General features: G+C 41.2%; 1 protein-coding gene across 2 annotated transcripts in view; it reads left to right on the plus strand.

The window, feature by feature from the left end:
* Positions 1-19,469, plus strand: part of ARHGEF28 (Rho guanine nucleotide exchange factor 28) — a 263,410-nt gene that overhangs the window by 149,545 nt on the left and 94,396 nt on the right. The gene's annotated exons all lie outside the window — the stretch shown is intronic.

Genomic DNA, 19,469 nt, shown 5'->3' on the forward strand with positions numbered 1-19,469 from the left:
CTTCCATAGTGGCTGCACCAGTCTGCATTCCCACCAGCAGTGCACAAGTGTTCCTTTTTCTCCACATCCTCTCCAGCACTTGTCGTTTGTTGATTTGTTGATGATGGCCATTCTGACAGGTGTGAGATGGTACCTCATTGTTGTTTTGATTTGCATCTCTCGGATGATTAGTGACTTTGAGCATGTTTTCATATGTCTCTTGGCTTTCTGAATGTCCTCTTTTGAAAGGTGTCTATTTAGATCCTTTGCCCATTTTTTGATTGGATTGTTTATCTTCTTTTTGTTAAGTTGTATGAGTTCCCTATAAATTTTGGAGATTAAGCCCTTATCAGATATGACGTTGGCAAATATGTTTTCCCACGAGGTGGGTTTTCTTGTTGTTTTGTTGATGGTTTCTTTTGCTGTGCAGAAGCTTTTTATTTTGATGTAGTCCCATTTGTTCAGTTTCTCTTTAGTTTCAACTGCCCTAGGAGCTGTATCAGTGAAGAAATTGTTTTGGCATATGTCTGAGATTTTGCTGCCTTTGTATTCTTCTAGAATTTTTATGGTTTCCTGTCGTACATTTAAGTCCTTTATCCATTTTGAGTTTATTCTTGTGTATGGTGTAAGTTGGTGGTCTAGTTTCATTTTCTTGCATATGTCTGTCCAATTTTCCCAACACCATTTATTGAAGAGACTATCTTGGCTCCATTGTATGTTCATGCCTCCTTTGTCAAAAATTAATTGAGCATATTGGTTCGGGCTAATTTCTGGACTCTCTATTCTATTCCACTGATCTATATGCCTGTTCTTGTGCCAGTACCAGGCAGTTTTGAGAACAGTGGCTTTGTAATACAGCTTGATATCTGGCATTGAGATCCCACCTACTTTGTTCTTTCTCAGGATCGTTGCAGCTATTCTGGGTCTTTTTTTATTCCAGATGAATTTTTGGAGAGTTCGTTCTAGATCTGTGAAGAAGGCCATTGGTATTTTAATGGGAAGTGCGTTGAATGTATAGATTGCTTTGGGTAGTATGGACATTTTAATGATGTTGATTCTACCAATCCAAGAACATGGTATGTTCTTCCATCTGTTTATGTCTTCCTCTATCTCTTTTTTCAACGTCCTGTAGTTTTCTGAGTAGAGGTTTTTAACCTCTTTAGTTAAGTTTATTCCTAGGTATCTTAATTTTTTTGGTGCGATGGTAAATGGGATTGTTTTTCTGATCTCCCTTTCTGAAAGTTCACTATTGGTGTATAGAAATGCCTCAGATTTCTTGGGGTTAATTTTGTATCCTGCTACATTGCCAAATTCATGTATTAAGTCTAGTAGCTTTTTGATGGAGTCTCTAGGGTTTTGTATGTATAATATCATGTCATCTGCAAATAAGGACAGTTTTACTTCCTCTTTTCCAATTTGGATGCCTTTTATTCCTTCTTCTTGCCGAATTGCAATGGCTAATACTTCCAGTACTATGTTGAACAGGAGTGGTGAGAGTGGGCATCCCTGTCTTGTTCCTGTTCTTAGGGGAAATGGTGTTAGTTTTTGTCCATTGAGTATGATGTTGGCTGTGGGCCTGTCATATATGGCTTTTATTATGTTGAGGTATGATCCTTCTATTCCCACCTTTCTGAGAGTTTTTATCAAAAATGGGTGTTGGATTTTGTCGAATGCTTTTTCTGCATCAATTGATATGACCATGTGGTTTTTTTCTTTCAATTTGTTTATGTGATGTATCACATTTATTGATTTACGGATGTTGTACCATCCTTGCATCTCTGGGATGAATCCTACTTGGTCATGGTGTATGATCCTTCTGATGTACTGCTGGATCCGATTTGCTAAGATTTTGTTGAGGATTTTGGCATCTATGTTCATGAGGGATATTGGCCTGTAATTCTCTTTCATTGTGATGTCTTTACCTGGTTTTGGTATTAGGGTGATGCTGGCTTCATAGAATGAGCTTGGAAGCGTTCCTTCCTCTTGAATTTTTTGTAGTAGTCTGAGGAGGGTAGGTTTTAGTTCTTCCTTGAATGTTTGGTAGAACTCCCCTGTGAAGCCGTCTGGCCCTGGGCTTTTGTTTGCTGGAAGCTTTCTGATGACTGCTTCAATTTCTTCCATAGTTATTGGCCTATTGAGGTTTTTAGATTCTTCCTGATTGAGTTTTGGAATGTTGTATTTTTCTAGGAATTTGTCCATTTCCTCCAGGTTGTCCAGTTTGTTGGAGTAGAGTTGCTCGTAGTATTGTTTAACAATCATTTGTATTTCTGTGGGGTCTGTTGTTATTTCGCCTCTATCATTTCTGATTTGGTTTATTTGGGACCTCTCTCTTTGCTTCTTGGTGAGCCTGGCTAGGGGTTTGTCAATCTTGTTTATCCTTTCAAAGAACCAGCTCTTGGTTTCATTGATTTTCTGTATTGTTTTTTTGGTCTCTATTTCATTGATTTCTGCTCTAATCTTTATTATCTCCTTCCTTCTGCTCACTCTGGGGTTTTCTTGTTGCTCTCTTTCTAATTCTTTGAGTTGTAGAGTTAGATGATTGACTACCATTTTTTCTTGTTTTTTGAGATAGGCCTGTAGAGCTATAAACTTCCCTCTCAGGACTGCTTTCATTGTGTCCCAGAGGTTTTGGATTGTTGTGTTTTCATTGTCATTAGTGTCCAGGATGTTTTTAATTTCTTCTTTGATGTCATCGGTAACCCAATCAATATTTAATAACATGCTATTCAGCTTCCAAGTGTTTGAGTATTTTGGGTTGTTTTTATTGTAGTTTATTTCTAACATTATGCCATCGTGGTCTGTGAAGAAGCTTTTTATGATTTCAATCTTCTTGAATTTGTGGAGACTTTGCTTGTGACCCAATATGTGGTCTATTTTTGAATATGTCCCATGAGCACCTGAGAGGAATGTATATTCCGCAGCTGTGGGGTGAAGTGTTCTGAAGATGTCAATTAAGTCCATCTGATCTAGTGAGTCATTTAGGATTGCTGTTTCTTTGCTGAGTTTTTGTCTAGCGGATTTATCCAGTGATGTCAGTGGTGTATTAAAGTCCCCTACTATGATTGTATTGTTGTCGATCTCTCCCCTGATTTCTTCCAGAAGTTTTCTTATGTATGTGGGTGCTCCTGCATTGGGTGCATATATGTTTACCAGGGTTATATCTTCTTGTTGTATTGATCCCTTTAGTATTATGAAGTGGCCTTCCTTATCTCTGGTTATGGCCTTCACTTTGAGATGTACTTTGTCAGATATAAGTATTGCTACCCCAGCTTTCTTTTCCTTTCCATTTGCGTGAAAGATATTTTTCCATCCCTTCACTTTCAGTCTGTGTGAGTCCCTTCTAATGAGGTGGGTCTCTTGTAGACAGCAGATGTATGGGTCATGTTTTTTTATCCATTCAGCCACTCGATGTCTTTTGGTTGGAGCATTTAGTCCATTTACATTTAAAGTTATTATTGAAAGGTATTTGTTTGTAGCCATTTCTTTTTTGTGTGTGTGTATGTGGCTGTTTTCTTTCTGAGCTTGATATTTCTTCTTTTTACACCAGTCCCTTTAGCATTTCTTGCATGGCTGGCTTGGTGGTGATAAACTCCCTTAGCCCTTTTTTGTCTGTGAAGCTTCTTATTTCCCCTTCAATTTTGAATGATAGCCTTGCTGGATAGAGTATTCTTGGATTCAGTCCTTTGCTTTGCATCACTTTGTAGATTTCCGTCCATTCTTTTCTGGCCTGATGTGTTTCTGTTGAGAAATCATTTGATAATCTAATGGGAGATCCCTTGTATGTTACTTTCCGTCTCTCTCTTGCAGCCTGTAAGATTCTCTCTTTATCCTGAACATTTGCCATGGTAATTATGATGTGTCTTGGTGTGGGTCTTTTCGGGTTCACCTTGTTTGGAACTCTCTGGGCTTGTGTGACTTTTTTCTTCCCCACCTCAGGGAAGTTTTCTGATATTATTTCTTCGAATAGGTTTTCTAATCCATGTTCGTCTTTCTGTTGTTCTGGCACCCCTATTATTCGTATGTTGTTTCGTTTCATGTTGTCCCAAAGCTCCCTTAGGCTCTCCTCCTGTCTTTTAATTTTTTTCTCCATTTGCCGTACAGTTTGAGTGTGTTTTGCTTCCTTGTCTTCTAATTCACTAATTCGGTCCTCCGCTTCTCCCAGTCTACTGTTGATACTTTCAATGGAGTTTTTTATTGAAGCTATGTCACTCTTCATTTCTTCTTGGGACTTACTTAAGTTGTTGATTTTTTCATCTGTTTCTTCTAGCTTCTTGCATAAGTAGTTGAGTTTTTCATCTGTTTCTTCTTGCTTCTTGAACATGTGGTGCATGTACTCTAGGAACCTTATTCTGAATTCTTTTTCCGTCATGTTGCATATCTCTGTCTCACTTAGCTGCTTTTCTGGGGAGTCCTCCTTTTCTTTCCTTTGGGGGTTTCTTTGCCTACCCATGTTTGATCTCGCTGACATATGTAGATGTTGAGATGTTCAGTGGCTGCTCCCTGGGTGGCAGGGGCTCCTTGGGTTGTGGTTGCTGCTCAGATGGTTGCGGTAGCAGCTGCTTTCCAGTTGGCAGCAGCTCCTCTGGTGGGTGTTGTTCACAGCTGTGTTGGCTCTTCTGGCTGGTAGGGGGAGGCTTCAAGTACAGTTGCTGTTCCACAGACAGAGGGTGTGGTGATCAGGAGGCTGTGGTGATCAGGAGGCTGCGGTGCTCAGGGGGCTGCTGTTGCTTGGATCGGTCTGGGAAACGCTCCTCTCTTATGGGCACTGCATGGTCTGATCAGTTCCTCAGGATGCCCCCTTTAGTCTCAGTTCTCCGCAGTCACAAAATCCAAATCTCAAATCTCCTGGCGCCAGCAAACCCGCGGAACTCCTTACCCTGGTCAGGGTCTGTGTCTGTCCCAAGAGACGCGGCTGTCTGCCATGCGGTCTCCCTCCGACCCTCTGGGCTCAGGTCTGGCAGACTTTCCTGCCCAGATCCCTGGTTTTTAACCTTTCCAGGGGAGGTCTGCCCTTCCAGGCTGCAAGCCGTCTCACCAGCTGAGTAAATTTGCCAATTCGGGGTGGGTGTTATTAGTTTCAGCTGCTTACTCCGTTTGCTCCGGGACAAGACCTGGGACGCGTCTGCCTATATCGCCGCCATCTTCAGCACTCAGCACTCACATTCTTAAGTGAGTGGTCCTTCCACTGCTCTGGCCATGGGTCCACATGCTGCTGTCACTTTCTCATGTGACTTTGCCTTCTGGAGGCAGTGGGCTTAGCATTCCACCCTGGTGAGCCAATCACAGCACCCGTGCTGCCTGGCCACAGCTATTGGTCCAGGGTAAGCACATGACTCAAATTTGGCCAATCAGAGTCCTTCATTGGGATTCTTCCAACTGGAGTTTGGAGGGAGATAACCTTCCTTCTTGGGTGGCAGTGCTGGGGGATGGGGGAGGTTGGAGTTGAAGCCATTAGCTGGGAGAAACCAATGTATAGTAGGAGGAAATACTGCAATCGTGGAAAGAGAAGACATCATGAGATAGGGTCCTGCTAGATGCCAGGCCCTTGTTCTAGTCTCTGGGGCTCTCTTGCTGCCCAGGTGCCTCCCTCTCAAGGTTTGGATGTTAAGTTCCTTCCGTTTTGTGGGCTACCCTCAGTTTCCCTCCCCATTTAACTTCTGTTTTAGCAAGTTCAGGTGAATATTTCTTCCAGCTAGAAATCTCCAATTTGTCCTTTAAGATGTGGTTTAAAAGTCCATGGTCTGGAAGTCTTCCCTGAATTCCCTCAGAGTTCATTATTGTATCCTTGGTGCCATGCTGGCTTGTGTATAATTTTGTAATAGCCCCCTCATTACTGTATTGCAACTATTATTTAATGTCTCTCACTCGAAGACACTGAACTATTTGAAGATGGAGACTGGCTGGCCCGTTTTCACACCTCCAGTGCCTGGATCGTAGGAAGCAGGCAGTAAATATCGAAAGTGTATTTGATACAGATTTACTTACACTACACTCAGATATTGCTTATTTTGTCTTTATTTCTTTATTTTGTCTATAATGGATCTAATTTTCCTTATGAAATCCTACCCTTTAGGCAGCAGGAAGGGAAAAAGGGTTTATTTTAGTCTAAGAAAATTTGGTCCTATGCAGTAATGAAAATAGTCATTTTCTGTAACTGCTCAGTCTCTTTAAGTAAAATATTCAGCCTCTCAGATTTCTTTTTCCTCCTCCACTTCCTTGCCACTCTGGTATTGAATGTGACTTCCTGGAAGCGGGGGCAGTTGGTGGGGAAGGAGGCAACACATCTTCGGATGCTCTCTGGGTCCTCCTGGTCTCTGCTGCAGATCTGCTGGCCTGGGCTGTTCCCTCAGCCACGACTGCTGTATTACTGGGTCTTCCAGTGCCTGTGACCAAGGTCCTGCAGCTGTATCCTCTCCTTGGTGTTGGTCAGAACCCAGTGGTTTTTCTTCACTACAGAAATCTTAGAATCACTGCCCCTAGCCATTGGCTCAGGTAATCCTAAGAGTAGGATTACCCAAGAATTCTTACCCTATAAACATCTTTTCAAGGATCTTTCCTTGGCACCACAGTAGGCCTTGAATAGGCGGCAAGTACCTGATTCGGCCACTTCTTGCTCCTCTCAGAGGCCTGAGGGGTCTTAGGGACCCATTCTCACCACTTAAGCAGCGAGGAGCAGCCCAGGAAAGCTGGGCCTGGCTGACCTTGCTGCCTGACCTTGCTCTGCTACCAAGTGTGCTTGGCAGTGGTTGTCCTCATGCTGGTGTGGGGCAGCCTGCAAGGCATTCTCCTTTGGAGGAGCCCCAAATGGAAGCGAGAAAAGCCCACCCACCCTGAGAGTAGCCCCTGGCCTATCTCTTGCTGTTCCCCACAGGCAGGGGAACCGCCTGTCTTATTCCTTTGATCTCATTATCCCTACCAGTGGAAAAGTCTGGTTATGAATTGTAATGAGTCTCTTATCCAGCTCTCATTCATACTAACCTACTTTGAGGTGCCCAGCGTTGCTCAGGAGAATGGAACAAGATTTAGGGACCAAGTAGTTTCCAACCAGGAGAAACCCAGAACAATTTGGAGGAATGCCCGCATTCCTTGGCTTTCATTATTCGAATGAAATAATGAAATTATTCATTCATTCATTCATTCATTCAAAATGTTCTTGTTGAGGACACAAAAAATAAGTGACAGTTATTTGAAAGTTGCTAAGAGACTAGATCTTAAAAGTTTTCAACACAGGAAAAAATATAACCATGTATAGTGACGGATGTTAGCTAGACTTATTGTGATCGTTTTGCAGTATATACAAATATTAAATCATTATGTTGTATACCTGAAACTAATATACTCTGTCATTTATAACTCAATTAAAAAGAAAACAAGTGAGATAACTTACATTTCAGAGAGTTGTTTATTGTGCTAGCATGACTTCTTGTCTGTTTAGGATATTAAGGGGAATTAAACACACATGTTTCTAGAGATAGGTGCTGGAGAATTGGAGGGCTTCTGACTTTTCAAGTGGACAAGATCATGTGTATGTGCCTAAGTCTTTTCATAAGATTATGCAGAATTTGAATTATTTATAGGATTTCTTATAATGAGGACATGCAGTTTGTTTGTTTTTGGTTTTGTTTTGTCTAGTGTCACCTGAAGTGGTCTTGTCAGAGTCCTGCCACTTTATTTGGGGTCTTTTACTTCTGTCCTGGTGTTTGTACTATGGGTTAGTTTTCTTACCCTCCATTTGCTCATTTTCCCTTTCTGTAGATTACTTTGCTTTTGGCCTTAGAGAACTGCATCCAGAAGGAAAGGAATTGCTGATTAAACGTAATCACGCCAAAGTCTACACACCACACATGACTGAACATCTTGATAGTTTGGGGGGAAGCAAGGGCAGGCAAAGGTTGTTATTTGCTTATTTAAGATCCTTCTCTTCCAAACATAAACATATGTCCTCTTGAAGGCTGCTTTGTGCTACTATAATTAGGAAAGAGTATGTGGAAGGATTGGGGAGAAAACCATTGTTCTTTGAGGACTGTATTCTCTTCCTCCCTTCCTTTCTTTCCACTGCCCACCTCTTTTTCTTCTCCATGCATTTTAAGGGGAGAGGCTTATTTTCTTTTTCAATAATTTTGATGATTAGATCTTTGGAAACAGCAGAATAGGACTTCCTTTAGGGTCGGATTTTAGAGTACCAAGTTGTAACTTGCTATGGAGAATGAGGTTAAACTGCTGTTCCAAGCGAGAGGGCTGGAGGAAGCTCTCATCCCAGCACCTGGGGTCCCTTCACTCTGTCCTTGACTGTGACTGCTGTTACCAGGAGACCAGCCGGACCTCATCCCAGGGTGCACTCTTCCTTTTACAGGATCCCAGGAGGGTGAGGTAAGGTCTGAGGCTGAATTGCACATTGGATTGATGTTAGAGACTATCTAGCTTGGTAGACAAAGGCTCCCTGGGTTCTCCCAGATTCATATGTGACCCACAGGAAATTCCTGGGCTAGGATGGTTTTGGAATTTGGAAGGATCCTCTCTGTAACCTCAACTCTAACTCAGAGTAGGGAGGCCTAGAGATTTTCCAGGCCACGACTAATATCAGGAAAATCCTAAGAGAGCCCTCCAGAAGAATAGGCAGGGATAAATGGCAGTTTATCCCTGAAAATGTTTCCTCTCACCTGTGAGGGTGTGTTTTTTCTTTCTTCTGGGGCACACTCAAACCATTGGTAAAGAGGACACTCTGTGAACTGCAGAATATGGCAGTTTCCTTTGACTTGTGGGATTTGGAGAGGGTGTGCTGTTGCGAGAGAGGGTGTCTGTCAGTGCTGTTTGCATTCTGGTCCTATCACCTAATGGCGTGGGCAGGTGAACACTCGGCTTGTGCCTCAGCTTTCCTGTCTACAAAATGAACGTGATAACACACAATGTGGTTATGAGGAGCAGGGTTGGCAAATGGGTAAAAATAATACTATGTGCTCTTGGGTAAAACATTTCCAGCGAATACATTTACATATATCTTATCTGATATGGTGGATTTACCGATAACCTATTTTGCATGAAATGCTGCAGCTGTTCTTTTACATAGGAGACACATTTTAAACACATGACGTGTTTTCCCCCCTCTTATTTTAGATGTAAAAATGGTTATTGTTGGAAATCTAGAAGTTACAGAGAGTGAAGAGTTGAAAGTAAAAACCACCTGTGATCCATCATCTAGAGATAGAAGTTAACATTTTGGTTTAACTTTCCAGTCCTTTCTCTTGATTGTTTTGTATATTGTGTGGTTAAATAAAATGAAATCACACACTTACCATTCTATGAATGTTTTCTCAGCAAGATTTGCACTGTCATATTCCAGCAGGAAATCTCTGGCGGCCCAGGAAGTGAACAAACACACTTAGGCACAAGTCAAACTATAACACATTAATGAAACTTCCCAATGGGAAAATACCAGACATTGCTCGCATACCATTTTCTTTGGCTCAAAATAGGATACTGAGTAACCCCAATTATTACATAAAATACTTTGAACTACCTAGCAGAGTGCATACCTAGAGCTGCCAGTTACTAGTTGTGTGACCTTGGGAAGTTACTTAAATAGCACCACAGTTCCGCAAAACGGAAATAGTAAATAGTATAGCTACACAGGGTTGTTTTGGAGATCAAATGAGTTAGTGTATGTAAATCAGGCAGTATCTGGTTCACAGTGAGTGCTGGATTCATCTGAGCTGTAAGAGTAGGATTACCCAGGATAATTACCCAGCATGGAGCAGGTGTTCAATAGATGCTTACTCTTGGAGTACTTAATATTTTGTTTCTTCCCTCCCCCCCGCCCTTTTTTTAGTGGTAAAAATCAAATGTTTTTATTTTTTTTGATATATGTAAAACTTTAGACAATAAAAAAATATCCTCTCCCTTTTAATTTCTCTCTCTCTCTCTCTTTCTCTCTCTCTCTCTCTCCAGATCATCTTGACAGTACCTTTACTTTGCAAACCTACCTGATCATCCTATTATTCCTTTAGTAAAAGAGTAGCCTAACTGATATTTTAAAGAGATTAAAGAGTACATTCTTGGGCTGCTACCAGAAGGCATTGCGATGGTGCCATAGGAAGCGCTCAGCATCTGTGGTGTTCTGCACAATGGGAGAATGTGTTTCTAGCTTGGACTCCAACTAAGAAGTTACTTGTCCTACCAGGAGGGGCAAAGTAGAAGATGCAGGACAAAACATAGAGGTAACAGGCAGGCAGGAAGAACTCTGAGGAAGAAGACAGCCTCATGGCTGTGTAGGGACTTCTGAGGGGATTTCCTGGGAAATAGTCCATAATGACTGTGCTTTGAGGAGATTTTAAAGAGTCATAGATGGAGGCTGAGGGCCCTGGCCAGGGCCCAACAGGTAGCACGGTACCTGGCAGTCAGTAGATATTCAGTACATGTTGATAAAGAGAATGAATGGATGAATGGATGAAAGAAATAAGAAATTGACACTCCCATCGCATCCTGGGGTAAAACAGGAATCTCTGGGCAAGCCACAAGACTACCCCCAGAATTTGAGGAAATTTTACCAGACCAGAGGTAATTGTACCTGGCATAAGGGGATTCTTTTATTTTTATTTTATTTACTTTATTTTTTTGTGGCAAATGTTGCTGCTCTTTTTTTAAAATTATTGATGAAAGTATTACATATGTGTCCTTATCCCCCCATTGCCCCCCCTACCCCCCCCACTCATGCCCTCACCCCCCTGGTGTCTGTGTCCATTGGTTAGGCTTATATGCATGCATACAAGACCTTTGGTTGATCTCGCCCACTTACCCCCACCCTCCCCTACCTTCCCTCTGAGGTTTGACAGTCTGATGGATACTTCTCTGGATCTGTTTTTGTTCATCCGTTTATATCGTTCATTATATTCCATAAATGAGTGATATCATGTGATATTTATCTTTCTCTGACTGGCTTATTTCACTTAGCATAATGCTCTCCAGTTCCATCCATGCTGTTGTAAATGGTAAGAATGCCTTCTTTTTTACCGCAGCATAGTATTCCATTGTGTAGATGTACCACAGTTTTTTAATCCACTCATCTGCTGATGGGCACTTAGGCTGTTTCCAAATCTTAGCTATGGTGAATTGTGCTGCTATGAACATAGGGGTGCATATATCCTTTCTGATTGGTGTTTTTAGTTTCTTGGGATATATTCCTAGAAGTGGGATCACTGTGTCAAATGGGAGGAGATTCTTTTCTTAATGAGAAAGAATTCACTCCTTCAGAAAATATATGTTGAGTATCTACTACGTGACATGGCTCTAGGAATTGGGGATACAGTGAACAAAGCATTCTAAGTCACTGTTCTCATGGAGCTTACATTCTAATGGGAGGGAACAAATAATATACAATAGATACAATGTACAAGGTGATGATGTATGTTATAAGGGAAAATAAAGCAGGGCTTAGGGGGTGCTATTATACTTATGTGCTATTATACAAATGGTTGAGCAGAGACTCTTTGATAAGATAACATTTGAGTAGAGAGCTAAAGAAAGTGAAGAAGGAAGACATCTGGGTATAAAGGAGAAAAGCAATACTGGAAGCGAGAACAGCAAGTGCAAATGGCCTGAGACATAGAACAGCAAAGCCAGAGTGGCTAGAGTAATCGGCAGCTACAGAGAGGTTGGATGAGGGTGTGTTTAGTGTGATATTGTAATTTATAATGAGAAATACGTATTTCGTCTTTGTCCCCATTTCTGGCACAGAGCTCCTAAAACCCTTGAAATGTCCTAAGTCAGTGGTCGGCAAACTCATTAGTCAACAGAGCCAAATATCAACAGTACAACGATTGAAATTTCTTTTGAGAGCCAAATTTTTTAAACTTAAACTACATAGGTAGGTACATTGTTATTAACTTAATTAGAGTACTCCTAAGCTGGCCTTTTCTAAAAAACGACCTCAATCTGATTGAGGTACGTTCGCTGAGGTCGACCCCTTCCAACTCTCCCATCCACACTCGTCTATCTTAAGATCTATCTGCCCAACACCCCCCACTTCTTCTAACTGCCACTTCTTCAAAATAGACTCGCCCAGGCCAAAAACCAACTTCTGCACATGGGCCACGAAGTTTCAATTGCACTGTATGTGTGCGCCCGCATGTGGTATTTTGTGGAAAAGCCACACTCAAGGGGCCAAAGAGCCTCATGTGGCTCTTGAGCCTAGGTTTGCTGACCACTCTCCTAAGTGATGAGAGTGATAAAGATGTCTTTTGTTATGTTAATGAGGTGCCTTTTGGACCTAAGGATGGGGGTTAGTTGCCAGGAAAACCAACCTTAGGTTTAGAAGATTGGAACTTTCTGTCCCACCCCCTAACCCCCCAGAGAAGGGATAAGGGCTGAAGATTGAGTTCAGTCTCCAGGGGGAAAACTTTAACCAATCATGCCTATGTCATAAAGCTCCATTAGAAAACCAAGCTGATAGGATTCAGGAAGCTTCTGGTTGTTGAACACATGGAGGTACTGGGAGTTTGGTGTGCTCGGAGCACAGAAACTCTGTGCCCCTTCCCACATACCTTGCCCTACTCGTCTCTTCCGCCTGGCAGTTCCTGAGTTATAGACTAGTATATCTTTTCATAATAAACTGTTTCTCTGAGGTCTGTGAGCTGCTCTAGCAAGTTAATCGAACCCAACGAGGGGGTTGTGGGAACCTCTGATTTATATAGTTGGTCAGAAATACAGATAGCAACCTGGACTGTGATTGGCATCTTGAAGTCCAAGAGGGGGTTATGGGAATCTCCAATCTGTAGCCATTCAGAAGCACAAGTAAGAACCTGGACTTGTAATTGGCAACACCTATCTGGTGTCCAACAATTGCTTATATTTGTGGGATCCTCCCCCCCCCCCCCCCCCCCACCACAGGAATTAGTCCCAGAACCATTTGAGTAAGGTGCTGTAGGTTGTGGTAAAATTTGGTTTTTACTCTGAATGAGATGGGAAGCCATTGGAGACTTTTAGAGTCATGCTATGATTTGATTTCCTTTGTAACAGAATTTTGTCTACATTGTGGTGAATAGGCCATGGAGGGCAGAAGAGTAGAAGCAGGGAGACCATTAGGAGAGAGTAGTCTTGCAATAGTCTAGGCAAGAGATGGTGGTGGCATGCCTTGGGGTGTCAGTGGAGATGATCAGAAAAGGTCAGATTCTGGATCTATTTGATTGTGAGAGATCAGTCAAGACAACTTCAAGGAAGGATAGAGCTGGCATTTACTGGGAGGAGCAAGTCAGTGTAGGGGGGAAAGTGAAGAGTTCTGTTTTGCATCTGTCATGCTTGATGTGGCTGCTGGACCACTCAGTGGAGATTTTGAGGAGATTGTTATAATTCAGGGGAGAGGTCTGGGTTGGAGATGAAGAGTCATTCTGTAATGGTGTATGATGCCATGTTGTTAGATGAGCCACGGAATGAATGGAGAGAGAAAGAGAAAAAGAGGATTGGCCCTAGAGTGCTGGTATCTGCCCAAATCTAGAAGATGTAGAAGACTGAGAAGGAAAGGCCAGGAAGACAGAGAGTGGTGTCCCGGAGGCAAAGGGGGGAAAGGGAGCGATCAAGTGTATCAAATGCTGCTGTAGGTCACACCAGGCGAGACCCGACCACTGCATTCTGCGATAGCAAGGTCACTGGTGACTGTGATGTAGAGCGCTGGGAGCCGAACTCTGAAATAAGTCTTACTCACAAATACCATAAGATTTCACTTGCAGGTAGAATCCAAAGAACAATATAAATGAACAAACAAAACAGAAACAGACTCAAAGATACAGAGAACAGACTGATGGTGCCAGAGGGGAAGGGAGTTGTGGGACTGGGTGAAAAAGGTGAAGGGATGAAGAAGCACAGATTGGTAGTTACAAAATAGCCATGCAGATATAAAGTACGGCACAGGGAATATAGTCAATATTGTAATAACGATGTATGGTATCAGGTGGGTAATGGCAATATCAGGGGGAATACTTTGTAAAGTAATTATATGATTATCTAACCACTGTGCTGTACACCTGAAACTAATACACAATAATATTGAATGTAAATAATATTGAATATTTCAATGAATATTGAAAAAAATTAAGAAATAAATTTAAAAAACAATAAAGACTTAGGCAAAAAAATAAAAAGTCTTACCTATTTTGTGGTGGGTAAGACTAAATCCTGCTGTGTTCATAAACTTCTAGGTTTAAAGCAAAACTGAATGAATGAATGAATGAATGAATGAATGAAACCAACCGTCCAGCCATTGTTAAGAGATATCTGGACTGAGAGGCCCTCTCTTGAGTTTCACAGGCAAGAGCTTGGCACCCAGAGTGGGCCAAACCAGGTCAGCAGCAGGTTTGCAGAAGCTGCCTTAGCCGGGTTTGTTTATGTCTGGGTGTGGGTCTCTTACATAACCACGCAAGTAGGCCACATTTTCCTTTAGCTACAAAGCTCTTAGCTTCTTGAGGGAGAGTTTGATTTCATTATAAATCAGGTGGCAGAGGCCCTAGGCTGGTCTGTGCCCTTAACTGTTTCCTGCCAGATTTGGGGTAGTTGTAAATGTCAGAGAAAAGGGAGGCACCCGGAGCTGCCTCTCTCTCTCTCTCCCCCCGCTCACTAGCACGTTACCCTTCATTCTGTGGGTGAAACATACCTACTTTCGGTTGTCACCTCGCTGGAGCCTCTGTACAGCAAGCCAGCGCTGATGAAAATGCTGTTGCAGGGAGTCCTGGTACAGTTTCACAGATCACATTACAAAGCCCTGAGAATAGCGGGAGAGGGGCGAGCTGGGGATCCCCTCAGAGTTACTGTTTACCCTCTAGGCGCTCTGCAGCGAGAACCTGGCCCAAGTCCACTTTGTCGTGTTAGAACACGGCAGTTTCTGAAATCCTCCCTTTATTCTTGAGAAATGCTGTTTCTGATGGTTTGACTTTATATTTTGTTTGTCCTGCTGTTGGACTCTCTCCTGTTTCATGAGCTCTCACCCTTGAGTCGTTGCAAGGTAACTCTAACTGGGTAGTTTGACTTTGTTTATCAGTTACCATGTTCAGGATGAGCTTTTCTTAACACGAGCTAAGCCATTTACAACATTATTTTAGCTGTTTGTGTAGCAAATGGAATATTCTGTGAATTCCAGTTGCCTTGGGTTGGTTCTAAACATGTAAAGTTATAACCATGGTTGAAATCATTTTTTAAAGAATTAAAATGACAAAAAGTGTTAAAACTATACAATCTCATTTTCTTATATGGTAATATCAAGCATTTGCCTAGTGCTTCCTTTGTGTCAGATTATGTTCTAATCATTTCAAGTATAAATCATTTAATCCTTATGACAATGCTAATAAATAGACATATTATCATTGCTATTTTACAAATGGGAAATGGAGGTACAGAAAGGTTAAATAATTTGCCCAAGGTCACACAGCTAATAGGTGATTGAGCGGGGGCTTGAATCTGGGCAGGCCAGGGCCCATGCTCCTAACTACTGCAATGCATTGCTCTTCACCAATTTAAAAGTTGCAGCTATGTGGATGGGAGTTGAGTTAAATGTTTACAAAATATCATTCATTCATTAATTATTTTCTATTTTTATTGAACTTATTGGGGTGACATTGGTTAATAGAATTATAAGATTTCAGGTGCATGATTCAGTAATATATCATTTATATATTGTATCGTGTGTTCCTCACCACCAGGAAAAAAATAGCATTAATTTAAGATAGAGAGCTGATTCTTACTGCAAATTACATCTATAGGCTCATTGAAAAAGAACCTGAAGGACTTTTTTTTGGCAATAACTTTCCACTTAATTTGCTCCTAAAGTGGTTACATATGGAAGCAATAAAATCATATATCTTGAAAATCTTACAAAGATCAGGTTTCTTAAGAAAACAAAACCATTGTAGCTTTTTCTTTGTAATGGGCCGAAATAGTGCAGTAATGAGCCACTTTAATATAGGTAGCTGATGTTTATTTGAAAGTACCTTTAAAGACTTTTTTTCATAATAAATCTTATTCTGCTGGTTGGAAGCCCATTATTTGCAGTGATTATGCTGCAGTTAATAAAAGAGTAGAGGTCTTATAAGCCTGTCATCTTCTGATTTGTCAGTGTCTGTTCACTTCTAGATCCTATTATCTGTTGGTGTCCTTTGACAAGCATGAGCCATGGCTGCCCCAGACAGTTATAATGCAAAGGTCTTCTGGGACAATTTTATAAATAGTTGCAATGAGTAACCCAGCAAATCTACATGGCAGGTTGTGGGCGACAGATCTAGAGAGGAGACAGATTTCCCCTCCTTACTGTTATATAGTCATGCGCCCTCTTCCCCCAAGCCCCCACAAGACTCAGTGCAATCCTTACCTAATGGACAGGATGATGCCACTATCCTGGCAGGTTTCCCAAAGTGTAAGGTAAATTCTTCTGGGCTCCATCAAACTTGGAGATGGTATCTTAACCTAACATTAGATGACAGCGAATCACATTGTAAGGGAGATATTTCTTTTTCACGCTTCTTTTGACCTTCCTGCTCATTCAAGGGGAAAGTGGGTTTGTTGCCACTGCATCTTTAACACTGCTGAGTCCTGAAGAGTCTCCCTTACGACAAAGAGCAGGCACTGTAAATGCTCAGATGTTTAGTCAGAATGCAGTTTCATTGTTTTGTTTTTATTATTTTATTATTATACACTGGCACCAGACCATTTGGGGTAATATTTCATTTGGTTCTATGTTTTAAAATTAAATATGTCAATTATTTGCAGATGTTTTATTAAATATCTTGCACAGTTCCCATTTACAGTAAGGCCAGGAATTTCTTGGAAAATTGGTTTTATTTAAAGAGTAAAAGGAGAGTTAATCTAAAGACAAATTGTAGAGCATAGAAAAATACAGGATGAGATGTAGATATGGAAAATTGTGAACTTGGTAGAGCAAGGATAAAATCTTGGTCTAGTACCTGCTATGGTTAATTTTGTGGAGATGCACAGTTTCTTCTTTGAAACTCTTGGGACCAGACTTGTTTTGGAATTAGGAATGTTCATGTTTTTTGGTATAGTGCGTATAATATATATGCTATGAGTCCCATTGGAAACACGGGGGCAATGCTATCATCAAGCACAATAATAATTCTGCAGCAGGAGGTATGACCGTTCACACTGAAGTGGGGTAAATAGAGACTCTACATGACCTCTTGTGGATTCAGGTTAGATTTTGCCACCACATTTGTTTTTAAATCAAACTTGGGGGGGGGGGGGGGAGTTTTGACTTTTCAGAGCTTTTTTGGATTTCAGAATTATAGATAAGAGGTTATGGGCCTGTCTTGTAAATAAATCACATCATTTTCCAAAACATTGATTAAATAAATCATGCAGAAAACAAAATTAGATTCCAACTTGGTCAAAGTAACCAAAGTAACTCTTCCACCTTTGAGTTTATTTTTACTGCTTGGGTATGATTTCCTTATAGACTAGAGGCCCGATGCACGAAATTCGTGCAAGAGTAGGCCTTCCATCCCCCGGCTGCCGGCACTGGCTTCCCTCTGGCACCCGGGACCCGGGCTTCCCTCTGGCCACTGGCAGGCACCCAGAACCCGGGCTTCCCTTGCAGCCCCGGCTTCATCCGGGAGAACGCCTGGTCTAATTAGCATATTACGCTCTTATTATTATAGATTCTGACCTGCCACACAGCGCCGGGTAGATTTGTTTGTGGAAGAAAAGTTGAATCCAAATGACTTTTACCTGTGTGTGTGAAAATAGAAGTGGTTCCTGGTCCTGCTCATCCTTGAAGTGAGGGTTGGTTGTGAGCACAGAGCTGGCTATTTTGGTAGTTCCAAACATGGCTGTCGGATGACTGGGCAGTGCATACACTGACACCAGACCATTTGGGGTAATATTTCATTTGGTTTTCTGTTTTAAAATTAAATCTGTCAATTATTTGCAGATGTTTTATTAAATATCTTGCTAGTTCCTTAGTCTAATAATCAATGAAGTTTTGATTCGGCAGTGATGGAAATGGTTAAAAGGGGCATAACCAGCCTCTCAAGTGTGATGGCAGACATGCCAGGTGTGTGACAGTCTGTGAACTTAGGACATGACAGCAGTTAAGCTGGATTAATGACCCTTCAGAGGACCATGTTGAGTTATTTATGATTGTTTTTCTAAGATGCTGTAAAATGACAAATGAGCAAGTATTTTCTTACCTCAGAACACAGTGAAAGGGTTTGTCAGGTTCTTGATTTATAACCTTTGGAACATGCTTTTATTTTGTGTAATTAGAATAAAAATGTATAGTAATTGATCATAAAGGTTATTCTTGTGAAGTATTTGTGGGCTTTGTGTCTTATATTGCTAGCTATTTAAATAAATTGATAAGAGAAGACATGATAGATATGAGGAGATAATGTTTTACATTTCCATTGTATATTTCCTCAAGGAGCTTAATAAAAATCTCAGTTGGGTGTTCTGTGGGGAAGAGAGAGATTTAGATGGAGAATCTGAAGCGAAGGCTACTTGGCTCATACAATCCATATATCTTTATAACTTCTGTAATTTCATCTGGGACCTTCTATGAAAGAATAGAATTTTTTATTCCTAGTACATCAGCCCAACAGTTATTAATATTTAAAAAATTTTTCTGATTCAGTTCCATGGGTTTACTTAGGTTTTATGCTATGACATAGGCAAGACATGTCATATACTATGACATGGAATAAGTGCCATTTCTGATGGAATAAAGGCAACATGATTTCTTCTGTATTCATGCAAAAAAACTCAGTGGAATGTCAATGAGGACGTCATTTGCTATGGATATAACTTTGAATCTATCCTATTAAATTAATGTACAACTATTGATAATTTATTATAACATACCATGATTAGTATTAATGGCCTGTACCTCACTAATGGCCTTGTACCTCACATTGAACATGGTTAAAACCACTACTAACAAAGTATAATGATAGTGACAATGTTTATCGAGCACTTACTAAGTACGTAGGCATGTGTTAAGTGCTTTACATGTTTGAACTAATTTAATCCTCATAACTATACAATGAGGAAGAATAATAATAATCCACTTTTACAGATGAGGAAGCCCTGTAAAAGTATCTGGAGTTTAGGCAATTTAGCCAAAGACACAAGAAATGAAGCATTCTGGCTTCTCTATGGTTTATTGCCTTCAACTTTTGTTCCCTACAAATACAGTAACACCTCAACTCTCTGGGAAACCTCTTTGAGCAACCTCATCTATTTGGAAGAAATCTGAGGACATAGAAGCAAGCAAAAACATTTCTGTAACTGAACTGGAAGCAAAGCTGTGTCTGTGAGAGTATGCATATTCAGCAGGCAGTCCAGAGCCAGAACTGCGAGGCTGCGTGCTATCTCGGGTCCTTTAGTAAAGGGTCTGGAGACTGGACACCTCAGTGGCACCTGAGGGTCACAGTACAATCACTGATGCTTCCAAGTGGTTCATAAAGTGAATTTTAGTTTAATCTGTTAGAAATTGAAAGCAA

Source organism: Myotis yumanensis, unplaced genomic scaffold (assembly GCF_028538775.1).
Source record: "Myotis yumanensis isolate MYYU_CA2020_CCGP unplaced genomic scaffold, mMyoYum1.0.hap1 SCAF_4, whole genome shotgun sequence".
Classification (NCBI taxonomy): Eukaryota; Metazoa; Chordata; class Mammalia; order Chiroptera; family Vespertilionidae; genus Myotis; species Myotis yumanensis.